Source organism: Anser brachyrhynchus (genome assembly GCF_964034855.1).
Source record: "Anser brachyrhynchus genome assembly, chromosome: 2".
NCBI classification, from domain to species: domain Eukaryota; kingdom Metazoa; phylum Chordata; class Aves; order Anseriformes; family Anatidae; genus Anser; species Anser brachyrhynchus.
In genome coordinates this window covers 19,413,255-19,428,356 of record NC_137695.1, presented here as the reverse complement: position 1 = coordinate 19,428,356, position 15,102 = coordinate 19,413,255, and positions in this window count along the sequence as shown.

Sequence of the window (15,102 nt, the reverse complement as noted above, 5' to 3'; positions counted from 1 at the left end):
GGGACCCCTGGGGCCAGGACATGCAGTGATCTGCACCTTGCCTCTTGTGCTTGTCTTGGGCTCTGTCTCTCCCTGGACCTTTGTCCCAGCGGAGGTCCCCAGCACTCTCACTGTCAACACAGGCCCCTCAGGAGATGGGGAAGTTGAGAGCATTCCCGTCTGGGTGCTGCAACCAGATTTCTACAGCTTCCTCATGGAACTGAGTCATGAGTGAGAACATACACTGTAGAGCGATAAACATTTTGGGCAGGACTCCAACTGGGACACCTGACATTAGTCATCTAATGTATGTGTAGATGATGTTTCTCAGCTCCCATTACAGCTGGTGAAGTCCTGGTCCATAAATCTCAGGGGATATATGCCAAGCATGGACAATGGGGTCTCTAGATTGAGCCTGCCCATGATAAGGAAGACACTGAGAGACTCCATTCAATTGTCCCCTTACTAGCACTGATAAACATATCTTTGAGATGCCTGAGGCTACCTGATGTCTGAGGCTATCTGCCCTCATGTGGCTTGCAGATGTGACATGGGACCTAGAGGACACCTTAGCTCCACTGCAGCAGCAGCTGGAGGCCATCCAGAAAACACCAGAACATTTCAATGGCACTAGGCATCAATACTTTGGCATCTGAATAACAGCTTGGATGTCTACTGATTGCAATAGGAACTGAGATGACCAGCTGACAAACAAAGGTGAGCTCACAAACAAAGGACTGCCCAAAGCATGGGGATACAGACAGCTTACTCCTCATCCTCCTTGGAAAGCTCCACAATTCCAGTCTGAAGCAAAGACTGTATGAAAGATGGGCATCTTCAAATGAAATCCAGCTGTGGCCCTTCACAAAGTTTTTGAATCAGGTGCACCACCATAGGCCAGCATTTGGGCCTGACCAGCACCAAATGGTCAAGAAAGGGCACCTTGCATCACCCCTCCTTCCGAGCACTGCAGGTGAGAGCCCAGCCAAGGACAGCACCTGCTCTGCAAACTCACCTGGAGCAAGTACCCATTGCCACCTCCTTTCCCTGCATGGGGGTGAGGGACAGACCCTTTCCACCCTCACCCTTGGTGTTAGGCTGGGGACATTTCACAGCCCCGGCCTCTGTCCCCATGTCAGCACAGGGCTGCAAGAGGACATTTGTGCTGCTCTGAGAGCTGATGGTGGTTCCTCGCATCACCCCAGGGAAAGCACAGGCTCCAGCAATGTCCTGCACCAGGCACCAAGTCTCCCAGTGAGGATCTGCCATGAGGACCTGTGAGGTAGGTACTTCCCTTCTTGTGGCTTTTCAGAGCTCATATTGTCACTGCCAGCTGTGGTCTTTGATGCAGTCATCACACCGGTGACTGTACACCATCACCTTCAGTGCCCAGGGACAAGCCCCTGTGAGCACAGCACAAGTGCTGATATGAATGTGCCTACAGTGCTTAAACTTCAAAAAAATCTATCTTCTGAGAAGTTACTGCAGATATTTTTGGCAGCATGTGGTGTAGAAAAGAGCATGACACAAGATTTATATACTTATTCTTCATCCTGGAAATGTCAGCGAGGTACTTCTTTGACTTAAAAATAGCTATCAGTTACATTTCCTCATACAAAAAATAGCTCTGATTGCAGAAAAGAATAATAACATATTTCATATTCCTCGTGGGTTCTGTTTATATGTTTCTTAACAAAACAATTACTGTAGCTGCACTGATTTATCTGGATATAAAATTTACTAGTATAGAGGATAAAGTCATTCAGTGGGGTGTCAAGCTGCACATAATCTCTCCAGTGTAACCATTGACATTTTATGTTTGTCATAATTGGTTGATAACTTTATTGTTTGATCCTCCAAGAGAAGAAAATGTATTTATTACTATTTATATTCAGTTTTGTTATTACAACAGCCATTCAGATCCATATCTTATATACAGCATACACTGACACCTACCAGACTTCTTTGGCAAAATACTTCTTCATAATACTTCATTTAAAAGTACCCATCCCTACTCCTACTTCTCCTTCTCAGCAAATAGCTGATTGCCTCATCAGCTAAGAATGTACTCGTATGCAACAGAGACAAATGACACTGTTGAGAAATTTTCAAGTACTGCCTCTTGGATCTGAAGAGTGTTGTGTTTTAGAGATGCAAGCTACTATCAAAGAGAAATGCACAGCAATGCTTCTGTTTTGGCCTTCATTAAGAGAAACAGAAGTTCAGGAAATAGGGTAAAATTGAGGCAATAAGCAAGAAAGAACTGAAGGTGGCACTGTAGGAACGGACTTTCCCCTTCTCAGAAAACAGATGGTAAATACGTGCATAAGAGGAAGAAAGAGAAGACTGTAAGACATGAAACATGTTTGTCCCTACCTTCTCACTTTTCCCTAGTGATACATATTCAGCCACTCTCTTCAGAGGAGGAGGGCTTTGAGGAACTCATCCATGCACTCGATGTCCTTTCCTGCAGAAGAGATGCACTTCTATACACAGCTGTGCTTAGGCTGCTGGTCCCCCAGAGCAGCTGGGTGGTGTGGAGCACCTGGAGCTGCAACCAGAGAGGCAAACTGAGCTGCTCAGATACCACTGGTGTGTCCTCTGCAAATCGCTTTCCAGGCAGAAGCCATAGCCACAGGAGCCTGTCCATAGCTGTGTATCTTAAATATATTTTAACAGAGAGCCTAAAATACAAATTTTCATATATCCTATAAGGTTGTAAAATATGCTTGATAATCTAACTCCAAATATACCTTTTTACTCTGGAATGGACAGTCAAAATTCCACAGTCAAAGAGAGCAATCAGGTGGCCCCGTGACAAAATGGAGGGCAGGCAGGCAGAGCCATTCCTGTACTCACCTGCAGCTGGGCTTGGTATCTCTTGAGTTGATGCCAGGCCTAGGAGTTGTTCATTGTGGCACTTTTCTTTCCCAGATAAGTCATTTACTCTTCACGGATCTATCCCTAATGCTCACTAGAAGGGCACAAAGAGAAGCTTATCAGGAACACATCTGAACCAACTAGCCCCTGCGATTCACCCCTGCGACTCTTCATTCCTGTCAAGTTTTCAAACTATGTTTGCCTAAACTCCATCCTTTCTTTTGCCACTTTCAACCCACTTAGCTCTAGATTTTGGCCATGCTGGGCTGCAGGCAGGAGTGCTTTCCAAATCCCTTCTTTCTGCAAGGAATCTTGTCTGTTTGGCGGAGTGGTTTGGGGTTTCAGAAACTACGGACTAGAGCTTTAAAAGCATCCAGCAGCCTCGCTGGGCCATGAGACAAGAACAAAATCCTCAACTATTGCACAATCTATATAAGCAATTTGATCACAGAATAAATGCCTAGACTGGGAAAAGTTTCAGGCCAGATACACAAATATCAGAAGAAAAATGTGGATTATAGGCAGCATGTAGTATCTATCCCAGTGCCGTTTCGTAGTACTAGACAGCATTTTAAGACAGAGATCTGACTTCTGTCTCAGTTGCAAGAACTGGACCCATGTGCAGGGAAGTGTGACCTGCTCTGGGATTCAGCTTGTGCAGTGGGAATGCAAAAGCATGAAAAAATTCAATATTTCATATGAATTTTGGTGCAGTTAGAGGATGCTTTTACTTTCTTTTGGACTTATTTGGGCTTCCCTGAAGGTTCAGACTTTTCTAGGCAAAAGTCTGCTCCTATTGATCAACAGCATAATGCGTTGTTTATTTTTCACAAGAAAAATAAAATCATTCAGATTTTAGACAAATCGTTTGCCACTACAGGCAGAAGCAGACATGGAGGGCTTTGAAAATTGGGAAAGTGACAATGAACTGTACTCTGCACTGGGAACCAAAAAGTGTAGTAAACCTCTGTGTGTGTGTGCATACTCGTAACACGATGGAAGTTTAAGGCAGCGATATCACACAGACAAGAACGGCATATGTGATTCATTATCAAGGTACTATTAAAGAGATGAGAGTATTTGGATGTATATGTTGGAAAACAAACAACAAAAAAGTAGCCATTGCAAAAGTAGCCCAGGAAGCCACATGCTTATCTCTGTAAGCCTGGGGACAAGCAGCAATATCCCCACCAAGGACTGTGGCAAAGGTTTCACAAGTACACAGCTGAGAGCTGTGTAAAACATTCAAGCATTAGTAAAAACAAATACCTAGGGAAACTTGTTACTTGTTGTAGCAGGTTGCTACATCTTGTAGCTCAGTGCCTGTTGTAACAGGTTCGCAGAAAGCTTGCCTTTACCTCCTGTGAGGTTGCTATACAGTTTGTACCACGGAGGTTAAGGTACACTGCATTTTGATGGTGCTAAGTTTCACTCTGAAGGAAAAATGCCAAAGAAAGCGGAGCTTTCTCCTTCCAAGGCTGAAGGTGCGATAGCATGTGCTCTCCTTGTCCAAGGAAACGTTCAGCTAAAGTTCTTCAGCCTGACATGGATTCAGGGCCCTCAGCTTCATTTCTGTGTCTGTCACCACAGCACCATATGTCTGAGCGTGGGTTGTCGGACAGGAAAGGCAACCAAAACAAGCACTTGCTGTGTTTTTTCTAGAGATGCCAAGGCAGACCATGTAGGTGTGGAGCTGGAATCAGCCTGGGTATTGTCCCGTAGGAGACTTCTCTCAGTAACTCTCAATTATGGCCATGATGAACACACGTGGATATCAAAATCTTCATCCGTGAGGCTCCATATAAAAACATGCCTATTGCTCAGGTATATTTTAACTGCCCAGATTATAGCTTCTGTGAAAGTGTTTTATTTGCATGTGAAAAGCAAGGACCACTGTGAGGAGGTAGGTACTCAATGTGGCTAATACCTCCTCTTGTTTTGTGTAAGCAATGGTGGATTTGCACACAACACTTATGGCATTTGAATTATGAGAAAATTGAAATCCTTTCTATGTCTCTTTCTTGCTCTCTTTGACATCTTCCTGTTCAACAAGTCCCAGTCCTCAACGGGAGGCAATTCATATGTCAGTGGTAGGATAATGGCTGACTGCAAGGTAGCAGATAACATAATCTGCCTCTTAAAGTTCTCCAGAAACTGTCCTTTCTATTTATTTTACTTGACCTGGAAAGAGCAAAGTGCTGTAAGCCAGCAGGTTTGATTGATTGCAGATATAAATCTATCCCCAGGAGTCTCGCCTATCAGTAAGTTACTCTCAAGTAAGGATGGGTTTGATTTGCAAGCTTTGTCCTTAATCTAAAGCAATATGTAATAGAAAGTTAGACCTCGAGTCATAAACTGTTAACAGTTATAAATAAAGGTAATCACTATGAACCAAAACAAGTTACTCATTCAGATGATTTGTTAAAATAAATTAAAATATAATGTGGTGCTAAGGCTGCTCTTTAGAGGAATTTAAACATTCTCCATTGCTCTCTGTCAGCTGGTGATTTCACTTGGTAGCAATTGATTTTAAGAAGGAGAAAAATACAAATTATTCATTTGGATGTTATTCTCCCACACATTCACAAGCGATGTCTATCTTTAAGAACTATAATGCTGCTGAGGCTATGACAGCTCTTCTCTCTCAAGGGAGTATTTACCATTAACCTAGGGAACTTTGTGATTTATGGAAAATTTTGAAGCACGACAATTATGAGACAGCATGTAATAAACTTTTAACTGTGTGTTTATTCTGATCGCTGATGGAGCAGTTGTGTATTCTGCTCTTTGATTGTGAGCCACCTAGTGGTAACATAAATAGGATTTCTTTGCCTGAGAGCTGTGAAGCTTTCTTAGTAATTACATACAGTTTAATAGGAATAAACTCAGCAAGCTGAATTGAAAACTCCACACTGTATAAAGATCCTATGCTAGTATTTAACTTTCTTTTTGATAAAGATGTATTACTTATGTGTGTAAAAGTATTGATTTCAACTATCTATCTCTTTTCCAAAACTGTTTTTTTCCCCCTATAAATACATTAAAATGTCGATGTTACCTAACAACACAGATTTAAATCATTCCTCCACATTGATCCTGTTGGTGGACTGCTCCAGGTCTCTGCTGAGGCTTCAAGCACCCTTTCCCTCTAGGAGCATTTTTTGGGGGACTTCCCAACTTGTCAGCTGTTGACATGGTTGTTGGCAGAAGTAGCAGCAGGGGTACACCTAATATGCCCATCACCTCAGCCCAGTGCCTGCTTTCCATGGAAAGTCAGGCAGCCCTGGGTCATATTGCTTCTTGGCCCTTAGGTAGATGTGGTTTGAGAAGATTCCTTAAAATATCCTTGCATTGGAGTCAGGAGGGAACTAGTGTGAATGAAAAAGCCTGTCTCTCATCCTGGGCTTTGACATGTGTGTCCTCAGCACTTGCTGTGAGATTTTGTTCCCCAGATAATTTTTATCCACTGGTTAAGTGATCTTAAAAATAGTATTTTCCAAAATTGAGCAATTCATCCAAATACTGCACCATGTAACTGAGCTAGAATTAGCAGGGAGCATTATATACCCATATATCCATGACAGAGCTGCTTTTGCAGGCCTGTTCTCTGGATGATAATCCATCACATGTCCTTTTGCACTCAAAGAAGCAAAGTTAATTACAGACATGCTCAGTGGTCTATGAGATACACTCAGCACCTCAGATATACTGTAGCTAATTTTAGGGTTTTCTAAATGGGAACTGTAGATCAAAGTATGCTTCATTTTGTCCATGTTCTCATATAACATTCTCAAGAGCATCCAGATCACTAAATCTTTATTGCTAATCTTGCAGGTTAGAAGCCACAGCCATCTTTTTTTTCTGTGTTGAATTCTTGAAGCCTTTCTAGTCATTGGCCATTACCATTTATGCCATGTTCTGTAAATTTTCTTTTACATTCAAATATCTCTCATTTCCCTAAATATAACTTTCCCTAAGCATTACATGCCATATTCTCAGTTGGATTTGCCAAAATATGCTTTCAGAGCAATCTTCAAAAATAATTAAAAGGGGAAATCCTCTGGTTTTAACACACACAGTCTAGAAAAGCAGGGCTCTTCTCTAGAGAGGAGAAAAAAACACCCTGAATGTAATGTCTTTAGTGCTTCCTGAAGGTTAAGATGTTCAAATGATCTCCAGAGCCTTAGCAAGGAAAACATGCCTTGCCTTCAACTGCAGACTTCCCTTACTATTTAGCATTTGTGATATTTGTGTGATACCTCAGGCTTCTGAATTGTCATGTTTCTATTTCATTTTTCCCCCTAAATTTGGTAGTGGAAGCACTGGGCCTATTAAGCTGAGAAGATAGTTACAGGAAGCATATTGAGACAGGTGCTCATTAATCCTTGTTAATTCTGAAAAATGTGTAGGGAGGATTATAGGAATTCCTTGCAAAGTGAGAGAGGAAGGAAATGTCAGCTGGGATAGGGAGACTGCAGGAATGGCCCAGATGGGGAGAGAAGTTTAACCAGATGTTTGTTATCATGTTTGAATGCAAGGAAGCCAAACACCAGGCTAGGATAAGCTTGGCCAAGGAGAGGGATTTTCTCCCTTCCGCTGAAGGGATGGATCCAGAAAAAGATGTGTCATTTCCACATTACTGCCTGTGTGGTCTGAAAGGAAGCTGAGTACTTCACCGTGCTGCCTGTTTTCAGGGATGGAGTGGGACAGACACGGGGAGAGGTGGTCGTGGTACTCTCCTGAAAGAGTGGTGGAGCCCAGCCCCTCTTACAGTCAATATGGGAGTACTGCGTGTGAGAGAGCAGACCCCAAATCACCAGCAGTTGCATCCAGAGAAGGATTTAGGAGTGCTGTTCAGACAAAACTCCCGAGAGTAAGCAGGCTATCTAGGCAAGGACAAGCCCTATCAAATTCTTGTAACTGTAAGGCACTGTAGCAGTTCTTTAAAGCCTGGCTGTGTCTCATGCCAGGGTTTGTTTGCTCAGAGGAGATGGTGAAATTCCTTAGCAGGTCCTAGGGGCAGGCATTGTGATGGAAACACTTGCTGCCTGGGCAGGAAGGTGTGGAGCTGCAGCCGTCCCAGGTCTCGTGGCAGTGGCAGTTCCACCTGGCACAACTTTGGGGCGAAATCTGCATTTTTCTTAATCAGAGAACATGGGAGCATTGTTTTGGTTCATGCAGTGACCGTGGGCAGCCAGTTATCCATGCAGTGGGGGCAAATGGATTTGGGAGTCTGCCACCTGCCCCATTTACACATCAGGGAGGTGCACACAGACCCTGAGCCAGGCCTTTCACCAGGGACCTCCTGATTTCTCTCTAGGGCATTTCACCAGAGAAGGGCTGATTTTGAGGTAAGCCCTGCCCAGGAGTAGCACTGCAGCCTCTGCGCGTCCCCCTCTTCTGGCCACCTCCTCCCTGGTGTCCCAGTGTCCCGGTGTCCCCTGCTGCCCTGCCCTGCTGGCACCTCACCACAGGCCATGACTTTGGCTCACATTAGGCAGCTGAGAGGCACCAAAATTTAGCAGGCAAAGCTAGAAAAGAGGAATTGCTGATGTAGAGTAGAAATTGCCAGACTGGGTCTGCCAGTGTGCGAAAAACATACACTGAGAAACTGTGCGGCAAGGAATGACCTTCAAGAGGCAACAGCACCCAAGAGGCCTACACAGATCTGGAGGTAGTTTGTGGCAGAGTTGTTATTGTTGTACCAGACTGGTGGCTGTCCACTTTCTGGACTCATGATGGACTGTGCACTATCCCAGCTTTGTCAGCTTTCCCATTTCAGGTGTTCTTCACCCCCATCCATACTGCTTTGCAGGACACAGAAAGGTCATTGCAAGCTTGGGGGCTCATGAAATTTGTCATGCAGGACATACACTCCAACCTTTTAAATGCAGCAAAACTGCTGTGCTTTAGCCACCAAATACCTTCCATCTGGTCATGGGGTGAGCTGCACTCACCCTCCAAACAGGTCTAGATGAGAAATAAAGCTTATATCCTAGCAAAGACTTACACAGACTCATAAAGAATCGCAGTAACACTTCAGATGACAGTGTATCACTGGGAGTTCATGTTCAATCTGTTATCCACAAAGTCCCCTGTGGAGCAATTGTTTTCCAGAGGGTGTTACTGCATAATACAAGCCACCTTATTATTATTATTATTATTATTATTATTATTATTATTATTATTATTATTATTATTATTATTAAACTATTATTACTATTATTATTATTGCTATTATTTCTAGATATATTATCTTGCTTTGGTCATATTCAAGCTGTTTGTTACCTGACACACCACCCACATTACAAATTGATCCACCTCACTCAGTTTATATTACTGATCTGTTCTCATTATTAGCACTCATCAACTTCTCTCAGCTACAGGATAAACTTTTAAATTTTTTCTTCCTGTTCAGTGATGATAGTGTACAGCAGCTTCTTGACCAGGAGACTAAGAAGGCATGTCAGCCTCTCAGGTCACTGTTTTTAAGCTGCAGCAGCCAAAAGGCCACGTGATTGTACATAGGCTGCCTGGCCTTCCCTGCAGTAATTCTGTAGCAACACCCACTGTATTCTCTTTTTTTTCTCAAACACTTCGCTTTTCTTGCAGATCGCTGGTAATGGTGCTTCAATTCACGATCTCTTTCCTAGAAAAGTAAGCATGAAGAAAAATAGGAAGCCCAGTTATTTAAAGAGAGACTGGTTTCATAAAGGGAGTCCATAATTTTCTGAACTGCATCCAAAAACAAAGAGACAAAATAATGTGCAGCTAGTTAAGAAATAGCATTCAGACTCTATTTGGTTGTGTAATGTTTTAATGTTGCTCATCATAGTTAGACAATAGGGGCATGACCTGAACATCCTAGGAAAATGCCAGCTGCTCTGAAAGAAAAAAAAAAAATTAAAACCATATGGTGAAACTGGTAATGCTGAGGCTTTTAACTTGACAAATTTCACAGAAGTTAATTCCGGTGGTAATGCAGTTTCTTCCTGGAACATTTATCTATTCACACTCTGTTTTCCAAGAGAGGCACATCCTGTTTTTTTCCCTGAGGTTCACTGTCTCTGGGGAATTTAATTCAAATCTAATGTTGGTTAGACTGGTCTTCAAGCACACTGCTCAAACAATGCCTTGAACAGCACAGTTGCCTCTCTCTTCAGTCAAGCCATCTCTACTCTTTTCACTACCTTACTTTCAACCTTATTCTTAAAGCTTACTAATTTTGTGAAGGATCTTCCTCTTAAGGTATTAACACTTTTTTTTTTCTTTTTTCTTTTTTTTTCTGGGTCTGTTTTCTTCACAATTAGATGCTTACTTCCCTTAAATCAGTCTTCTACTTCTTTCTTCAGGAAGATATCTTGAGTCAGCTTGGACACGGTCTGCTTTTCTTTCAGCTTTGTCTGATGGGCTGCCAGTAGCTCTCCTGGACCTGCAACAGCTGTTGAAATCCATAATCATGTCCCAGTTACCACATTTGACTATTGCAATTTTCACTTATGGTTCTCCTAAATCCTTGGTGTCTAAGTTCTGAGGTTTCTGGGATGCTTCAGTGCCATTAGAGGTGATACTGGTCCCTCCCAGGTCAGAGGTCTTTAGACTGCTCTGCTTCTTGTGACCTGTCCTAGCTGAAGTCTCTCAGCCATGCAGCTCCATCAGCACAGGCAATTCCCTTCTTCTGAGAACAGAACAAAACCTGCATTGCAAACCCCCATGTTAATGTCCCTGTCTGGAAATTGCACGTGCTAATCTGCATGAGAAACTACTTATCTTTAACAGGTTGTTACACATTTCTCTGTATATTAGTCCAGCATAGGAATGCATTTTTCCTCCTTGGTATAAGGACACATTGACTGCCTTTCAAATTTCCGAATTCCATTACTGAGATTCTGTCTCCATCTGTAACTATGATTTTTTTTGGCTTCTCTCCGGTCAAAATTTCACAGATAATCTTCATATTCCTTTGCTGCCAAATACATTATTAAATTACATAAAAAGAAGGCAGAAACTAGGGTTCTATGAGCAAGAAAGATGACATAGATCAATATTTGTGTGCAGTACATAAAAAGATGCCAGTATACAAGAAAGAGCAGAAGTATTGGAGCAGAATTTTCTCCATTGAAGTTTTTTTTTTTTCCTTTTTTTTTTTTTTTCTTTTTCCCATATTAAATAGTCCAAAACTGAAGGCATGAGGGAATGCAGCATGAGAAGAAACATATCAGACAGGCAGGAACATAGGCCAGAGAGGCAAAGATGTATGGTGCAGTGGTGCATTCGAGGATGGAGGGTGGCTCTTCATCCCTCCTGGCTTGCTCAGCCCCTGAGATCTGGGTGTGATGTCTGGGTGTGATGGGGGGAGGGGGAAGCAGGCCAACCCCAAAACTGGGGTGTGGCAAAAACACAGGGCTGTTACAGGCCTCTGGGGTTTCTGAATGAAAACAAGAAGTTTAGCAAGCATCTACCATAAACCTCTCTTAATCTCAAACTGTTTCTTTCAGCATATGGAGTGCATTAAAAGAATATAAAGCTATTCTCAGTGGAGTTTTACTGTGTATTATACAAAAATTGAATTGTTGTAATAGCAACTGCAGCTGACTACCACCTCTAAAGATGCGGCATAAATCTAAGTTTTAGTGCCCCATATAGTAAACGTTTAGTGGCTAACTTTGCAGTCTGCACAAACGATAGTATGGAGCAGTGCCTCTGTACCAAAAGAAACACACAGCCGCTAATCTGCATTAGAAAATAAGGAGGCCACACAAAATTACCAGAAATATATATTAAACAAAGCAGACCGTTATTAGACACATAAATCTAAGTTGTTGTGAGATGTTGTTTAGCAATAGCAGGATCGTAAAATGGTCCTAATAGCCTATAGAGCCATTTGGCTTGATACAAAAAGGCACATATTCCTTTGACATATATAGGAGTGGTATATTGTTACAGTAATTACCTTAATCTCACAATTGCCATAAATATTTCTGCTTTTCTAGGACTTGAGGATGCTCTGGGTAGTTACTACTCTTACTATAGTATTTTTTTGTTGTACAAGGTAATTATTTAGCATTTGAATGTGACTAATGTTTTCCATATAAATGTATTTAAATGTATATAAATTATTAACTGTGACTAAGAGGAGAAATAATAGAAAAAATCAGGACCCAACACAGAATTGTGGTAATGTCTTATGCATATATTTTTCTGATTTTCCAGATTTTATGTCATTTCCCACATTAAAGTAATCACAAAATATCCCTGTTCTTCTTCTGTTTGTCAATGTGTTTTGAACTTGTGATTTCTGCTGAAAATATACATAAAATTAATTGTTCAGACATCTTTAAATTCACAAGCAAAGACCATGGAGGAAATGTTTTTTCTTAAGTCTGATGAATTAAAAGAGAAAATATCAATGAACAGTAAAAAAGTTAACACACAACCAATCTTTTAATCTAGCAAGAGCTATAAATTTCATGAATAGAATAAGGCAAAATAAATACAAAATGCCACAGGGAGGAAATGCCTTGATATCAGGAAGAATCTTTGTGTCCCATCTCTACAATATTAGAAACATTCTGATGTGTATGTACAGTGATTCTGCAGAATATAAAAACCGTGATTCCTCTGTCATTTATAATCCATAAGCAATAAAGTGAGGTCTTTCTCATTTCCCACGTGAGAAGGGTTGTTTGCATTCAGAGAAGCAATATGCAGTATTCTGGTATTTCAGTACTTGAAATCGTGACTCATTGAAAAAGCAGAGGAGCATTGAGTGCTGAGCTCATGAGGAAAGGCCTAAATGCACGAGTTTGGAGTTCCCACAAATGAATAGATGAACATCTTCTACGTGTGGACCTAAGGCAAGGGTAGGAAGATTCAATCTACAAAGATAAAAATGAACATCACAATTGTTTACAATACTTACAATGACTTTAGACAATATTAGAAATACTAGAAGACATAATAACAAATAATCCATTTACTACCCCAAGGGTGACACCATTCTGGTGTTGTGCAGCACACCACCAACACAGTATGCTCTTGCATTCTAATAGCTGCAAGAAGTTTCTGGGGATGCTCAATCTGAACTAGTTTCTAGAAGCCTAAGCAGAGCTGGGCCAAACTGAGCCAAATCAACACATGGAATTGTTTTGCTTCTAAAACTTACCATACTTTAAAAATAAACCATAGAAGTAACATCTCCACTTAGCATGAGGAATGGGGAACAACAAGTTGACTGCAGTATGATATAAAATCTTGTCTGAATTCACCAAATGTGTCCAGGACGGTTCCTGGACATTGGGCAGCTGCCATGAAATGGCCCAGGTCTGTCCTGAATTCCCCCAGCCCCTGGACAAGGTGTCATATCTAACCTGACTGATGGGAACGAAACCAGGCTGTGCTAACTCCCCAAATCTGTCTAGGGATGTTTTCTGAGAGGAGGAGCTCTGACAGCTTTAGGGCCTGGGAACACTCCCAGTGGGAACACTGGGAACACATTCACTTTGTGAAGTGTTGACGCAACTAGGATTGACACAACAAAAGGGGCAATAGTCAAACAATAGCTGAGCATGTGTATGCATGAGAAAAGTAGCCATGAAAAACCCTTGAAGTCTAACATATTTTAAAATCTTTCTGAATACATACTGTTGGTTCCTGCAATCGTTCCCTTTAACCACAGTCACCAAGATCCCAGACCTGCATCTGGGGAGGGTGAAGGTCTGGTCAGCAAGTAGGCAATATTTGCAGGGAGTGTTGGCAGGACTGATGCCCAGGCACCTCTGCTCACCACGCCAGCATACTGGCATTAATACAGTCCAGTGTCCCTGGAGCAAGCCTCCAACAGTGAAGCAGCAGAATGCAGACAGCTCAGCACTGCCCTGCGTCTCTCTCACACCAAAGCTGACCCAAGTCCCACCGCTGCCTGCATCCTGCCTTCCAGCCCTGCTTCTGCTTCCCTGCCCTCGTTTGGAGGCACTGCCTCCACCTTCCTGCACTCCCCAGGCCCATCCAGCAGCCGGTTGTGTCCCCCATCACCCACACCCTACCTCTCCAGCCGCTTCCTTCTCTCCCAGACACAGCTCCACCTCCCTTGCCCGTGAGTCACATCCTTCCTGCGCTGCTTTTCACCACACACCCCGCCTCTGTTTTCCCTCTGGTCTCTGCCCCAGTCCATTTGGAGAGCCGATATCCACCATCAGTGAACCTCAGCCTTCCCAGCATCGTTCCTCTGCTGTTTGAGTCATCTCCTCTTGAGCACGAAGCAGCTGTGGAGCCCAGGACACCCACTACAGAAAAATCTGCCTTGGCTGCTTGTCCTGGCCCCAAGACGGTGAGCCACGCCACGGGGACACTGCCCTCCCCATCACTGGGGCAGCTGGAAGAAGGCCAGAGGAAAGGGAATGCTTGGGAACTGTGCTGAGAAAATGGAAAGCCCCACCCAACAAAGTGCTTCCCTCTTCTGAAATGTAGAAACTGGCAAAATCTGGGCAGATTTTCACAGGGCAGAAAAAGTGCAACTCGGAAGCAGGATGCTTGTGTCAAAACACTCCAGTGCTAGTCTCTGCTGTAATTAGGATTTTTAACACTGCTAAAACAACATATTTCTCCAAGTCTTTCTCCGTGAAATACTAAAAATGTTTGGGCAGCAACACTGAAAACGGGCAGCAGCAGTAACAAATACCACTTGGAGCAAAAATCCAGCTCAGAAATTTCTCTTAACTGAATGGGCACAATTCTGCAAGAAACTGAAAAATAGGATCTATGGGACTGTCAACACCCCCTGCACATAAAAGCATTCTCATAATGCAGGTAATATGGATGACCAGTGCCTAGTTTAATGACCAGTTTAATGCTGAATGGATTAGCTGTTTCAATACTGCATTTGAAATGTTCATACGTATGCTGGGCTCTCACACAATCAAGTGGTAGTGGTTGTTGCTGTTGTCTTTTTTTTTTTTTTTTTTAAAGCTGACTCTCCAATACCAATGCTGTACCGTAGCCTAAAGCAATTTAAATGATTGACTAGCAGAATGTGCTAATAACTTTGATTAGCTTCATTTATTTGCATATAATTATTTGCTAATTTCTCTGCAGTAATTAGAACTGTGGCACATTGCTGACATGACTTTTTTAAACAAGAATGTTTTTAGTAATATTCAAACCTGTTTTGTAGTTTCCAACTGGTGCTTTCCAGAAAGAGAAATCAGCTTCAGGAAAGATATTTCTAAAACAAATATGTAATAC